Source organism: Rissa tridactyla, chromosome 3, assembly GCF_028500815.1.
Source record: "Rissa tridactyla isolate bRisTri1 chromosome 3, bRisTri1.patW.cur.20221130, whole genome shotgun sequence".
Classification (NCBI taxonomy): domain Eukaryota; kingdom Metazoa; phylum Chordata; class Aves; order Charadriiformes; family Laridae; genus Rissa; species Rissa tridactyla.
In genome coordinates this window covers 115,392,051-115,407,978 of record NC_071468.1, presented here as the reverse complement: position 1 = coordinate 115,407,978, position 15,928 = coordinate 115,392,051, and positions in this window count along the sequence as shown.

Genomic DNA, 15,928 nt, shown 5'->3' with positions numbered 1-15,928 from the left:
GTTACAGACAGACCCGGGAAACGCACCTGCTAATGTAAGACCATCTGGTGCTTCTTGTTGGTAGCAACTGACAGTGACATCTCCAAGGATGTTTAGAAGGAGGCTCAGGCAACCGAATATTGAAAGCTTTATTCTGAGATCAGTAAACATTGATCTTTAACACTTCAAGGACTCTGGAACACATTAGAAAACATTGTTTCCCACAAGGCAAAGTAGCTAAACCAAACAAATATTGGGACATTAAACATAATTGAATGTTACCCAATTTTATGTAGCTCTAGGTCAGATAGACTATGACCTGATACATTTTTTCTCCCACCCTATCTAGCAATCTTGTTCAAAATTACTGCAAAATATTGTCTTTAGGAAGCCAATCATTAATTATTTATGAGCAGTATTTTACTGAAAGAGTTTAAGCTGTTTGCTTGAGTTAAAACTCCATGGAGAGTTGTGTAAAAGCTTTTTTCCCACCTTTTCAGTCAGTGAATGATTCATTGATCACAGAGTATATACAAACATTTAGGAGGTGGCAGCATCCACAGGATAAAGCATTTGCCTCCAGAAGAATTGCTTCTCTTCTTAGTCCAGCTGTGTGCCTCAGGGTGACTCACTTCTCACTCTGCACGCCTCAGTTTCCCATGCTGTAACTTGGCACGTGTCTTTTTTGTGGAGATTCGCGTGCGCTATGGATGAGAAGTCCTGCACAGGAGCTGTGCTTTCATGTGTGTGAGAGCAGCCCCAGAGCCTAAATAGGGCTGAATATGAAAGAGATGGTAGGACCTGCTTTTGGTAGCCAGCAAAGAAAACATTTGGGTTTTTATCTACAGCAGAACTACAGGCTGGAACAATGGTAGTATTCCAAAGGACTGATCTGATAATGATGACATTACTAAAAGAATAAAAAGGAGGGCCACAGGTCAGGGTTCAGAAGTGTACATGGCACAAGGTCCATAACTTAATGAATTGCATATTGCACCGTTATATTGCACTGGGGCAAACCTGTGATTCCTCCGGCTGTGCTCCAGGCCAACAAGACAATACAGGCAGAGCAGCGTAGGCACAGGTTTGGTCTGGAGCAGGCCTGTGTAATCCAGCCTGGAACTAGCTCAGCACACGGGCAATTAGCCTGGGTCTGCCTGCACTGACAGATGTGGGCATACCCTCAGCTGCTCGGAGCCAGATTTCCACCAGGAATATTTAAGGACCTAAAAATTCATATTCATATCCTATTTTTCCAAAGACTGGCAAAGATTTTGAGTTAAGTGTCCAGCTCTTCTTAGTTTCACAACTCAGCTAGCTCCAAGGACTACAGGCAGCGGGCTCCTACCGCTCTATTAAGTGTCTAGTCTATGTTACGATGCAAGAAAGCAATCAGAGCATGTTCAGTCAAGGTCTCTCCGAGCTTCTCCACAGCTCTCAGGCTGTACCTAGTTTACCACATAAGAACAGGACAAATTTGCTGGTGGTAAAAAGGCTTCCTATAGATTTTGGCTGAATTTGGGAATCTAGGCAGATAGAGAGCAAAGTAAATACTTGCTAAAATTACAACACATTGATTTACTGCCTTCTGGGAAACAGTACAGCATTGCAATAATAGCAAACTTGTTCGTGATTGTGTGTGCATATATATATAGGTGTATATATATACATGTATATATATATATGAAAGTAAGTGAAATATTCCAGATTGACAACACTGTAGAAGAAAAAAAAAAATTGGCCCCATGGACAGTATAGGATTTTTCCTTTTCTTTGTTCACAAAATGCATTTTACCACGGGTGATAGAATTTTTGCATCATGAATATTTTATACCAGACTTTAGCCAAAGCCATGATATATCCCAGAAATTAACTTAGGGAAATCTGGTTCTCATTATTCTCTGATGTTCATTGATTTATTTGCTTTCTCAAACAAAGAATTTTAGTCCCCAAACTTGGTATCTACTTAGCTTATTCTTAACCCTTCCATGGGGGGATAATTTATTTCTTGGGAAAGTGTTGAATCACTCTTTTTTCATGCTATTCGACTAACTTCTTCTATTATTTGCATCAGCATAAATCAAAATATTTTCCATCCATGTAAGTAGAATTTGGGCCATCTCGTCTACTCTTATATTTGCATTTGAAAGACTTAATGTCCTAATGGGAAGAAGAGGGGAAAAAAAAAAAAGAGAATCGTATTCATCTGAAATAGAATTTTATATATTCTTTAGATATCTAAACACTAAACTGCAACTCATTCTCTTCCCTCCTCCCATTTCAACCCCCCTCAGCATCTGCGTAACTCTAAAAGCATCTGAACTCATCAGGCACACCACATTTGGACCTGGACGTTCTCTAGGCACCTGCAGTTCTGCATTGTGTGCATGCCCAGATCTACCCAGGCCTTAATGGGATCCAGAAACTCAGCTGCGTGGTGCCAAAGTTCCCTAAAGGGCTTAATCCCATAAACATGCCTAAAGCCCAGTTCATATGTTCTAGTAGGACCAGGCCTCTCACAAGCTGTAATCATTTCTGCTACCTTTTAAAACAGCTTTCTGGAAAAGAAGGTGGTGTTCACTGGCTTTTGCAAAGTAGTCAGCTTAATAGTGGGTTTACTCATGAGGTATTTAAACCTGAGTACAATTCCTTTCACAGCTTGAGGGGGACTTAACCCCCAGCTCCTCACGCCCTACAGAGTTCTCTATCCATCATGTAATAGTATGTTATAAAATACAATCCTGCTTACTACTCCGTTTGAAGCTGTGCTGTTGTACCATAAAGACAGTAATGTTCCTGGGTCAAACAAGGAGCAACCGATGCCCTGAGATTATGCATGTAGCATACACAGTAAAAAAAAAAACAAAAACAAAATAAACCCAAAGATTTGGAAGTCAGGTGCTTTCTTGTAAATACCTTCCAGTCCTTATTTGTGCAACAAAATAAGCTCAGGTGCAACAGGAAATAAGAAAACTACTGTATAACTCAATGGTAATAAAAATTATTTGTTATCCTTCAGTCCAAAAAGCGAGACTCAGATCTTACTCTCCAAATTCCTACCAATTTGCCTTTCTCTGGATGAACAGCTTCATCAACTTCACCTTTTTCTACCGTTCTTAGAAAAAATGATACCTACCTGTTCATAGGAGGTAGTCAGTCTCCAGATGGGGAGAAGCATCTTCCAGACAATGTGATTTAGGTGTTTAAGCAGAGGAAGCTTAGGCAGTGTCATGAATCAAGAAACAGCCTGCTGAAGATCACAGCTGAAGTAGGAGATGTAGTTGCCATGCAATGACTCGTTCAACCCTTCTGGTAGGGTTCACTGCAATAACTAACACAATGCAGCAAAGGGCTGCCTTTTGGTATGCTGAGCATGCACAGCTTCTCCCAGCTTCCCTAAAAACAAGAATGAAAGAAGGCCATAAAACGGCAGGATCTGATTTTCTTTAGGTTCAGCGAGTCTTGAGGCATTTAAATTCAATATAAGAGTTTTAAAACCAGATAGATTTAAAAAGCCCCTTCGAATGGGAATTTTGCAGGATTCTGTCTAACTCAGAGGCCTGGTATTAAGACCAAGGACTTCTTACCTCATGGCCATGATTTTAAATCAAATAAAGAACTACACTGATAGAAACTAGCATTTTGTAGGCATTCAGTAGCTTGTGTGAAACTATGCCAGGCAATGATGCCCATTAATTACAGTAGTTAACAGCACTTAACCATGTCAACATTGTGTTTCATCTTACAAACATGATTACACATTCCATCACTGGCCCATTAATATCTTAGTTTTACATCTTGTCCTGGGTAAACCGATCCTTGTTAGAAGAAAGGGATCAGTCTCCCATTAGGTGATAGGACAAGAGGAAATGGCCTCAAGTTGTGCCAGGGGAGGTTTAGATCGGATATTAGGAAAAATTTCTTCACTGAAAGGGTTGTCAAGCATTGGAACAGGTTGCCCAGGGAAGTGGTTGAGGCACCATCCCTGGAGGTATTTAAAAGATGGGTAGATGTGGTGCTGAGGGACATGGTTTAGTGGTGGTTTTGTCAGTGTTAGGTTAATGGTCAGACTTGATGATCTTAAAGGTCTCTTTCAACCAAAATGATTCTACGATTCTACGAATCTATGATTCTAAGAAAGCCTTAAAGTAGGACCATTTGTGGTCACACATGAGCTCCTCTGTCTCCAGGTGACTGGCAAAAGGCAGCTGAACTGAACTTCGGTCTATCTGTCCCCACCTCTGCAGGCAGATGTCTCACACTGCAGCTCTCTCCAGCCTTCTGGTTTGTGCCATACAATCCTTCTTTTTAGCAAATTGCATTATGAGCATCACTAACATTAAAGAGGAGATTATGTTGTATATTTTTAAAATCATGTTCCTTTCTGGAGAAAATGCTCCATAAAATTCACATGATTTTAAGTAAGACAATGCCTTAGATTGTTACCCCATTTTAAAATACTTTGACTCTTTTATGTTTAGAATTTTCTTCATTCTTATAATTTATCCTGCTTTATTTTGAATAGAAAATGACCATAAGAGATGCTAAAAGATTTTTAGTGATGGTATCTGGTCAAAGCACGTCAAAGCATCCAGGTTCCCACTAAATATTTTTCACAACTGATCCAGCTAGAGGACACCTGTGCGCTGGGAGACCCACGAGTGTCTAAAATGGTTTAGCTGTGTCCCTTTCTCCTATGTTATGTCCCCACCAAACCAGCATCACTTAACTATAGTTAGGTTAATCAGGTGGATGGAGGCAGATAGGTGGTCTTGTCCGTAACAGCAAAACTTTGTGGCGTTCGGGTATTTGTTGTTTTACCATACGGACTAAAAATGGTGCGTCACTATTTGTAAGTCATCCTTCGTGTGAAACATTTGAAATACTTTTAGTCTTACTGAAAATATCCTGACTTTGTAGCTTCTTTTATTTTGTGAATTTTTCAAAAAAGCTAAAAGTTCAAACATTCATCATTTACTTTTTACACTTGTTTGTGAAAAACCCTTACACGAATGTGAAGAAATGAGTCCTCTGAAACCAGCAGAGACACTGCTCCTAAAAAAAATCAGATTGCTTAGTTTTGTACTGAGAGAAAGTTGCTGTGAAACTTCTTTTATTTGAAATTAAATTCCAAAAAATAATAGAAATAAAGGGATACCTAATTTCCTCCACACAAGGCTGAAAATTCACTCTATAATGCACTGCTGAGTGAACAAATAAATAGCAAACTCGCTGTTCCCTGCAGCACGTTAGCTACCTGCTTATTGTTGAAGTGGCTTGTGTCACTAAAATTTTTTTAAATTCCTGAAAATAAAGTTTTACCAGTAACACAAAAAGCCCCCAGTATTAGTGTTATACTTGTAGGCTGACTGCCAATCTTTTAAAAGGCTATTGGATATATAGCACAATGAACATGAGGGATTATTAAAAATAAACTCACATCTTGGTGCTTAAACATTTTCTCTCTCTTTTCCTTAAGAAGTGATCGCTACAGCATATTTTTGGGGGAAAGAAAAGCATAAGCAAGGGCAGCAGAACTAGATGAAATTTTTATGTGAAAGAATCCATTAAAAATGCTCTTTGGCTGTCTGTTTGTGCCCTTGAATCTCATGAGTACAGTTGGCAAGAACAGAAAATCACTTATGGACTCAAAAAATGATATAGTACATTTCCTACCCTTTTAAATCCTTTAATGTGTCCCCAGCATCCCATGTAATTTAGGGAGGAACATCAGAAAGTTTGGATGCTTTTCTGAACCTTGTTCAAAGAATTCCAAATACTTTGGGTTGTAAAAATGGGATGGAAATTCTATAAGAAAAGCCTTTCTTTCAGGTTTTCATACCTTTTGCATGGAATTAATATAGATCTCTGCAGAAAAGAAAGAGCATGGAACAATTGCAGAGGTTAATCATATCTTTCCAATTTCAGTAATTTGATGATCTGCATTTCAGCTGATTCTTAGGCAGTAGGAGCTATTCCTTTTTGGGACAATGGTAAGGCCTGGTGAACAGGCTTAACTAATTTATTTAATTTCACTGGGATGTACTTTAGGGATTAATAAGGAACAGCAATTGATGCCTTGCCACATGCTCTCTGGACTGTGATTTCTTTGCTCTTCTTAGCTGTTTCACAGCCTTTCTCAAGCCCAGAAAACAATCATAAATCAAACTAAATATTTATATAGCTTTTTGACATTTTTCATGCCTGAGTGAAAAAGACGATGGGTAAGCTGGTCATAAAAATTCCGAGGAAAAATATTTTATGGAAATTTGCCATTTTGTCAAAATACAAATGCTTTACAGAGGCTCTTTGATGCAGTTGATGCTACAGTGGATGTAAAGAGGATCTACCAAGCTTGCACTGAGGGGATGAACAGACTGTTCAGAAAACTTCCCATGAACAGAGCCATGAAATCCATCCGTGGAAATGCTCCAGATTTTTCCTAGTGGAACAGAAAGCAGAATTTGGTCTCAGATTTCTGCTTCAAGAATGCTGAAATCTAAAACACATCTAGGAGACCATTTTAGGTTGAAGTAAGTAACTTCAGTAACATGGACAATTAGTGAATGAATGTACAGGGCAAGACCACTGTTACCTAACCTAAACGACCAGAATAGGCAACCAGGCTCCAGAAGCTAATAATGGAGAGTGTTAATTGTCTCCCAAGACAACTTTTTGAGTTAAACACAAATAACAGTTCAAACAGAACAATGAGCCTAAATCTAGCGAGTAGGAAAGGTTGGGCCCGTCGTTTGTCTGAGGTCTTCCTTTTCCTTCCTCACAAGGAAATATTTGCCCGTGGCACAAATCCATTCATCCAAGATGCAAAATACAATGGGAGCACTACATACTTAATTTGATTTTAGAGAAAAATTTTGAACCATAATCTTCTGCTTCCTTAGTTCCCTAACTGTGAGATTTACAGGACAAACTGAAAAGCACAAGCTTCCCTTTTCAGTAGGAGCTGTGACAAAGTGCTGTCTGTGAGCTGGAGGAAACACAGTGCCATTTTCCATGATCATGAATTTTTGTGTTCTGTATTCTAAGATACAAACACCATGGCTATTTTGATAAATTAAGGTGGATTTGGGGATTGGTTGTGAGCACTCAAGTTTTGTCACCTAAGCTGCTAAACTGATAGCATGGATGTAAACACAGTTTTGGCTTGGGCCCAGTTCGCATTTTCCAAAATGTTTTCCCAAAACAGTTCAGGATTTAGCACATGCCCACCCTGTTCTGGGGAGACCATACTATGGATGTGGCCAGATCATTCCAGTTGGCCACAAGGCCAGAGAATGGGTCCTTCTACTCCAGTTTACAGGCACCAGACAGTCCAAAGAGCAGAGCAAGTAATCCAGGTCTGTCTTGCTGCTGCTGGTTGCCCTGAAGACAGTTATTCAGGCTGTCTGCTGCCCAACTCTTGTCAACTAGCTACAATCTCACAGGCAGGACAATGTCGCAGGAGCTAGGGAATGGCTGTAACACTACTTCTGCTCTTTTTCTATATGGGACTGGTGTACCTAGCTAAGCCACAGGCTGATCAGTCAATACTGGAATTCAAATGACTAAAGTGTTTTGTCTACTTTTAAGTGAAAGCAGTGTGGACCATCTATGGAACTTTGGTCCTCTTCAGTCCATGACATCTGCACTATGGATCTGCACAATCAAGATATACAGTGCAAAAAGGAAATCAGGTTTGCAGTGCCATGAGCTACTATTTAGCATAACAGCCAAGAGGACCAGAACAGTCTCATGACGTCCTCCGTTTAAAAAAAATATAAAATGGAATGTGCCTGCACTTAAACATAGGATCACAGTATCACAGAATCACAGTGTCAGAGAATGGTTAAGGCTGGAAGGGACCTCTGGAGGTAATCTAGTGCAACCCCTCTGCCCAAACATGTCCAGATGGCTTTTGAATACTCCAAGGAGGAAGACTCCACTACTTCTCTGGACAACCTGTGCCAGTGCTTGGCCATTCTCATAGTGAAAAAATATTTGCTGATGTTCAGGGAGAGCCTCCTGTGTTTCAGTTTGTGCCACTGAAAATACCATGGCTCCCTCCTCTTCACACCCTCTTTTCAGCTATTTATATACATTGATAAGATCCCCTCCCCCTGAGCCTTCTCTTCTCTAGGGTGAACAGTCCCAGTCTCTCAAGCCTTTCTTCATTTCAGAGGTGGTCCAATTCCTTAATCATGTTAGTGGCCCTTTGCTGGACTTTCTCCAGTATGTACATGTCTCTTGTAAGGGGGAGCCCAGAAGTGGACACAGTAAAATGAATCAAACGCAAGAACAGTGTTAAAAGATAAGGTAAGGTTTGAAGTCAAGTACACAAAATATAGAAAATGGTGAAAGTCTTGTTCTGCTTAGGCAACGTAAATTCAGCCTGCACGCCTGTGTGCATTACTGTAAGGGCTTGAATTAAATGTTTGCCTGCTACTTCCACAATGAAAAAACACCAAAAAAACCACCTTGTTATCCTCATCCTATCCTATTCCATATCAGAAACTGATGTGAAAATCAACATAAACAGCCTCTGTGTTTTTTATGATAGGTAAAAAATTCAAGTATGCAAGTGATGAACTTCTGCTAGTTCTATGTAGGGGATATTCAGATTTCATGTATTGAAACTTGTGGAGGAACTTGATCTAATTTTAGCAGCCAACTTACAGATGAATGCCTCCTGAAGCATATTTCCTCTAATTAATGCCTAAAATGCCTATAAAGTGAACGGATGAAGGGAGGTGTCCGGAGTCAGAAAGGAGGAGTTCTTCTTAGCCTGTCTTTAGGCGCTCGGAATTCCTTTATGCTTTCACCCTTACCTGCTTTCTGTTATTTAGGACAAATTTAGATGACTCAAACACTTTTGGAATGACAGATTCAGATACACGAGGGGAGTATATCTGACTTAGACTGCCTGGGTTTTATCCATAACTCAGCTTTCCAAAGATGTTGGCTTAAAATTCAGTGAATCTATTGTTCGGGGGATAGGGAGGCTTATTATTTCCTAAAGTCAACAGCCTCCAAGTTGTCTCAAATTGGCCATAAGTCTAGGAAGAAATTAATCAGGGCTCCAAAATATAACTCAAAGTAGCTAGCTTAGTTAAATTGTATTATGTCTTTGAGTATCACATTCTGTGATTCTGTGAATATCTCAAACAGGCCATATAGTTAGAAACAGAGGTCGAGGTTGTTGTAGTGTGAATCTTTACATTTTTAGAAAGTTAAATGCTCCACAGACACTTTGTCTTTCATTCTTAGGACTTCAAAGACACCTTTATCTCTGTTAGAGTGTTACATGCATGCATGTTATCAGCATGCTGCTGATTTTTATATAATTTTATTACAGGGGTGTAATTATATATAGTCATACGTATATATGCCTATACACAAACACACACATAGGTATACATGGTCACAGAAACATATGTGTATACATATGCATACACATATGTGTGCTTGTGTATGGCCATATGTGTGTATGAACATATATATATAAATAACTTTACAAATAGCTGTTTTATTCAAGTTTGTTGATAGCTTGAGTTAATGAATGGTTAGAATTTTGGCAAGTTCTGCTGGAGTTTGGATCCAGTGCTCATAAAACTTAGCAAAATCCTGGAATCTCATCTATAAATGGACCTTTTGTGGTATGTCTCATATTATTGTTACATATGATCCATAAGGTCTGCTGAAAAAATCATAAAAAAAACTGGAAAGCAGAATTATTAATGAAAATCAGGTTCTATTTAAAGCTGGTGGTTTGGCATTATTGAAAAACTATGTGATTTCAGACTGTAACAATTTTCACTTACCCATTTCGTGACAATTTCTTTTAATTATATTTAGTCAGAAGCAATTCCCATTTTTATTTTCTGTCAATTTCTTTCTTTTTTTTAAAGCAATGATGTAGTCTGTTGGAATGAGTAGTGGACAGAGTAACATTTGTCTAAGTAGTTTGTGAGCGCTTTTCTGTGCTGTGGCGTTCAATGTTTCAGAAAATTCTCTGAGCAATACCATGTATAAGTAACTTGTTCTCCTGTACTCTCTATATTTAGTAAAGAAGCTTGTTTGGAACCCCACTGTGCCCATGTGGTTTCTATATATAATTTGGTTGTATAATGAGAGAAAAAGACAAAGCAACCCATAATATGCCCGATATTGTACAGGACACAAATGAAGATGGTCTCTGCTGCCAATGCTTTACTGTCCAACATCTCCAATTTGAACATTACTCTGTTGGATGGACACCCACATCCATATGGAGCTCTACAGCAGCCAATGGACTCCTTCATATACACTGGTCTCTTCATATGCAGTTCATTATGGGGCTGTGGCCCAAAAGACATACATGAGAAAGAAAACAGAGAAGAAGAGAGGAGGGAATATACACATTTCAGTTGGCATATTCAAAGATAGCTCAAAGGCATGTGATTTCCATTAAAACTCAATTGAATGTCACTTACAGAAGGCCATTTTGGCAGGTGACATACAAAAGGAACATCCCACCTGAAAGAGTTGTTGGTAACATTCTTTACTGTTCCTGTAAGGATCATCTGTGCATTCTGACCAATGCAATTTGCAAAGAAATACCTTAAAAAAAGGAATAAATGTAACTGTTTGAAGGCTTTCTATAGAGGACTGGATTATAAATAAACTTGTAGCTGTATTTTCAAATTATTTCCAAATGCAGTTACATCTTAGCTTGGGTAATGCCAATAATCCTAAATATTTTAGACTGCTCTACACCTTCAATGTGCAGCATAAAATGAACTAAGTAATATGATAACATTTGTACTTTACGTATAGTCCAAGTTACAGCCATGGAAACAGTTTCAGCAGGGGACAACAGAAAAGATTTTAACACACATGAATAAAATCAGTGGCTAAGAAACATGTGGGTGGAGTGGGAAATTCACTTCAACTGATACTTCAGCTTCTGCACAGTAAAGAAAATAAAATAACCTCCTAGGATGGAATTCCACTTATAGGGATTGTGGTGCCAGGGACAAGGCATGGAGGAAACTGCCTCTATGAGAACTAAGTAGCAGTAATTTCCTTATCTATTCCCAAATCTTCCATTTACAGAGATTATTGTTAGAAGTACAGTTAATCTGCCTGAATCGTAACCAGGTATTATTAATATTATTTTTTTTTCTGGGCTCTTCTCAGGCTGATAGCAGCTGTTACTATAGTGTGGGATTTGGAGTGGATAGCCAACTTAACATGAATGTTCATCTCTCCTGCATCTAATACAATCCTTGACATAAATTTAAAAAAAAAAGAAGTTGGGGGGAGGGGAATGGGATGAGGGACACAGACACAGGATGACAGGGTAGAAAGAAATGTAAAATGAGATACTCTGTGTAAAAAAAGTGATGTTTCTCCAGCTCATGATATCTTCAAAATAAGACGGGATACTTAAGTAAAAACCAAAATATTCTGTTAAAAAGGAAGCCTATAGTTTGTGGAATGTGATTGCTTATGTTATACGGCAGTTCAAGCCAGATAATAATAGTGTCCTTCCTGCCCTTAAACCCTTTGATCGAACAGGTCTCCTATCTTACTGATAGAAAGAATTGATCCCTCTTTATTCAAGGATGATTTTGTGTTGCCAGTGCACACCAGTATAGCTGGTAATTTCTTTTTAAAGATTCATTCTTACCTCCTATTCCATAATATAGCTGAAGGAAACAACAAATAACAAATGTCCAAAATTGCCAATTCCTGAGAAACATTAGTATCAAGGGGAAAAATGCAAAAATATAGGATTGCATTCATAAAATAAAAATACAAACATTTAAATTGAAATGTCCTTTTAAAAAAGATTTTAATATTGTACCAATTTTGCATTTCTTCAGGCTGTCCCAGTAGTAAGTTCCAATAATGGGGGAAAGTGGAAAGTAAAACCCAACTCAATGGCTAATCAATGCCCCATCTTTTACCATCCTTGCTGAATTACATTTTAAAGCACGGGAGTAGAGAGATGTTAGAAGTGACTTGCCCATGGTAACACAGCAAGTACCAGAAAATCACGTGAAGGTTCTGATTCACCTCTGGTCTGACAGGAGCTGCTGTTGGAGATTGCTTCCTTTGGAGTAAGCGTGTGCAGCTCATGGCATATTTCAGTTCGTCAGGGTAGCTTGCTTTGCACTCAGAGTGATACATCCTTAGAAGTGCATTTGCTTTGCTGTGCAAACATGGATATGCATGAAATAGGAAAAAAAAAAAAAAGAAAAAAAGGAAAGAAAAAAATTAAACATCGTTTAGTGGTTGCAAGCTATTTCCAGTTTGCAACCACTGGAAGGGTTGCCTGGAGAAAACTTTTCCCTCTGTTATTACAGAATAATAGCTTGTGGATGCTGAAAAGCAAACACAACTTGTGGTTTTCTTTTAAGTTACACTGCAGGGCTATCTCCCGCTTAGCATTTTAGCATCATGTTGTTTGGGAAAGGTCACATTTTTACTTTCAAGACAGCATTTGTCTTCAGTCCCCTCTTCTAATCTGCAAATAGTTACCCAATACTTTTGGGCAGGAAGCCAAGTACTTGGTTACAAAAGCTGCTTCAAGTGTCATTTTCCTAATCATCGAGGTCTGTATTGTGTTAAATAAATGCAGGTAACCTTCATCAAGTGATGCTTTTGCATTTACTGAAAGCTGAAGATATCAGCCACAGTATGTGCAGGTATATGGCAGCCATTGGTGTTTACATTTTCAGGCTACATATTCCTATTTAGGTGGCTATGAGTTAAAAAGTTATCTAGAACTTGCTGACACTGTGTTGGGATCTTTAAGCAGCTCAAACTATCTTCAGCTACAGCAGTCTGGAGTATATTCCTTCAACTAGGGCCAAATTATGCTATTTCATTTACATCAAGCAGCGTGTTTCATTCAGTATCTTTACTGGTAAGATTACACACCCCGAAAACAAGATTCCATTTGATGTCAAGGTTGCAGAGTTAACTATGATTAAATCAGCAAGTAATCTGTGTTGCAATGAAGCTGTTGTGTTTTTACACTGGTGTGATGGATAACAACACCTTGACTACTCTGTTTAGGTCCATTCATCCATGAGCCCATATATTTCCTGGATTGGCTCCTAGACAAAAATAATGGAAATGGATGTCTCAGTTCCTACTTTTAGATGTTTTCACTGTTCTTTCTCTGCTGCCCCTAAAAATGAGATTAATTTTTCCACAGAGGAGTTGAGGACAGTTGCTGAATACTGCAATGAGAAATCTCTACATGAAGAGCAGGAATTGTATTCTTGGGTAGCAAAACCTTCTATGAAAGAATTAAAGAAAATAAAACCTTGTTTCTTCTAGTCAGTATTACCAGTTGCTAGCAATTCAATCAAAATTAAGTATTATTTATGCTCTCTGTGGGGAGACCTGGGGTCTTTTATTTCTGTTTTTTTAATGTGAATATGGATGATCAATCAATACAGAAGTGCTCTATGAGGGATTAAATCAGATCTTGAACACAGTACACAAAGATTTATCTTACTATAGGCTATATCTTTCCAAGTAAATGGTCACAGAAGTCCTAAACTGGTCTTTGAGAGCTCAATACTGAACCAAGCAGAGGAGAAGACAGCAATTACAGTTTCCAGGCTGTTTCCGAGAACAACAAGGCAATGGGTCTGTCAACTTTGCCCTGAAAGACGCAAGCAAACTCTGCCACAAAGCCACGTCCCACCCAGGTATAGTCAACCATCGAGACAGATGGCTTGGAAGGCTGTAGGGGCCCAGGTGTGTGCTGCTTTATCACAGCCATGACATTCCCCATCAACACGGCGAACAGGCAGAGCTCACTCACATCTGCTCAGGTGTCAGTAGAAATATCTTTTGTTTGGCTGCAGAAAACCATTTCAACACATCCACTGCTGACGTTGCCTGTTAGTATTACATACATACTAGCGTACATGCTGGCATTAAAACAAAAGAATAATAATTTAGCATTAGCTGTTTTTTATACCAATGGGAGAATTATCAACTTTGATTGAAACTGAGCGTGGTCAAGACTGCAAATCTTATCCCATCATGAAAGAGTTTCTTTTCTGTGTTGAAAAATAAAAGTTATCTTTCCTCCTATTTGCTCTCCCAGCTGCTCTGAGGAGTGTTAACGAAATGCTGATTTTCCAAAACTGTTGTTTTTTCTACTGAACAAATTAACAACTAGAAGAAAGATTAAGAAGGAAACCTATAATGGAATAACTGAAAGATCTCAACTTTAAGCTTTTTTTCACCCAGGAAGATCTGAATATTATGCATACCAGCATCAATTTTGGCAACTGTTTTAGTAAAGAAAAAAACAACCTAGCAACAAAAGTTGACCTGTTATTTTGATGTTTTCTAAAATAAAGTATTCAATATTTCAGTTCAAAATTATGCTTAATTTTGAAATACTGTGGCGTTATTAATAAGAAAAACTCTCAAGAACAACACTGTACATTTTGAAACACGCTGTTTGATCTGAATTTTAATCCTCCTCATCCCTCTGGGTTTTTTTTAATGTTTTTTAAATAGCCACCAAACAAATCAACATGTTCCCCTAGCTCTAGGGAAAGAATTCACTCCAGAAATGACAGCTTCACAGGATCTCTGTGTGACACCTCGGTTAGCTGTGCAAGTCAGCTGCTTGAGAGACCTCCCAGGTGCAAAACATCACGGCAGTGGTCAGCGTGCTGTAAAACTCCTGCTCTGTTACAGGAAAATCTCTTCACCTTCTCAGCTGCAGAGGACTGAACTCTGCACCCTTCCAGCAACAAAGGCTGACCGCATACTGGTCTACACCAGCAAGAGCATGGCTAGTAGATCAAAGGAAATGATTCTTTCCTTTGATTCAGCATTCATGAGGCTACAGCTGGAACGCTGTATCCAGTTTGGGTCCCCAAAACAAAAAAGGCATTGGCATACAGGAGAAAGGTCAGTGGAGAACCTCCAGGTTCTCCATAACACATGACACATGAGGAAAGGCTGAGGGAGCTGGGTTTGCTTAACCTGGAGAAAAGGAGGCTAAAGAGGAATGTAATTGTTCTTTCCAAATATCAGGCAGATGTAGAGGAGATGGATTTACACACTTTTGACAGGTGCACATTGAAAGGAAAACAGGCAATGGACACTAAGTTGCAAAAATGGACATTCTGGCTTGATATAAAAGAAAAACATCATAACCATGGAAAACAAACATAGAAACAGATTTCATAAAGCTGCTGTGTAATCTTCGTCCTTGGAGATACTCAGAACTCAAGAAGACAAGGCCCTATATTTAAAGCAACCTGACCTAATTTGGACTCTAGCCCTCCTTAAGCAGGTGTTCAGACTCCCAAGATTCTTTCCAACCTAAATTATTCTACATTACTACAGTTCAAGAGATATTTTTTTATTTTGGCTTCGAAGTTACAGCTTGCACACAGCCCGTTGATCCTTCCTTCATGAAGCTGCTTGAATGTAGGGAGCTGTGGAAGATTATGAAGAGGATTCCTAATAAAACTTACTTTCTTGTAAAGTCTTGCCTGAGACGTGAAAGAATGGGAGAGTCATGGCAAGAGGCTGGATCACTGCTAATAGGAAACTGTTCTACGTAGCTGGGATACATTACCTGACAGGTCTGCTAGGGTGAGGATTGAGAAGGAATACAAAATTTTTCCAGTATTTGATACAGTTCTGAGTTTTAAAAGGATCTGGATGGGAGCTGAGAGCTAGTTGTTTATTCTGGATTAGTGTCTTGACTAGTCTTTAGATGACATAGATCAAAAATGTGTATGATAACTTATGGAAGACAGTGAAAAGAACAAGACCCTCCAAGTCATTAGACAAGAAGAGTGAATGCATGTCAAAATAATGGAGGTCCACAAATAGCTAGAGAATGGCAGTTCTCAGGGAATTTTAGGATATTTAGCCTCAAGTACGCTTTTATGAATTAGACTTTCTCAAAGTAGAG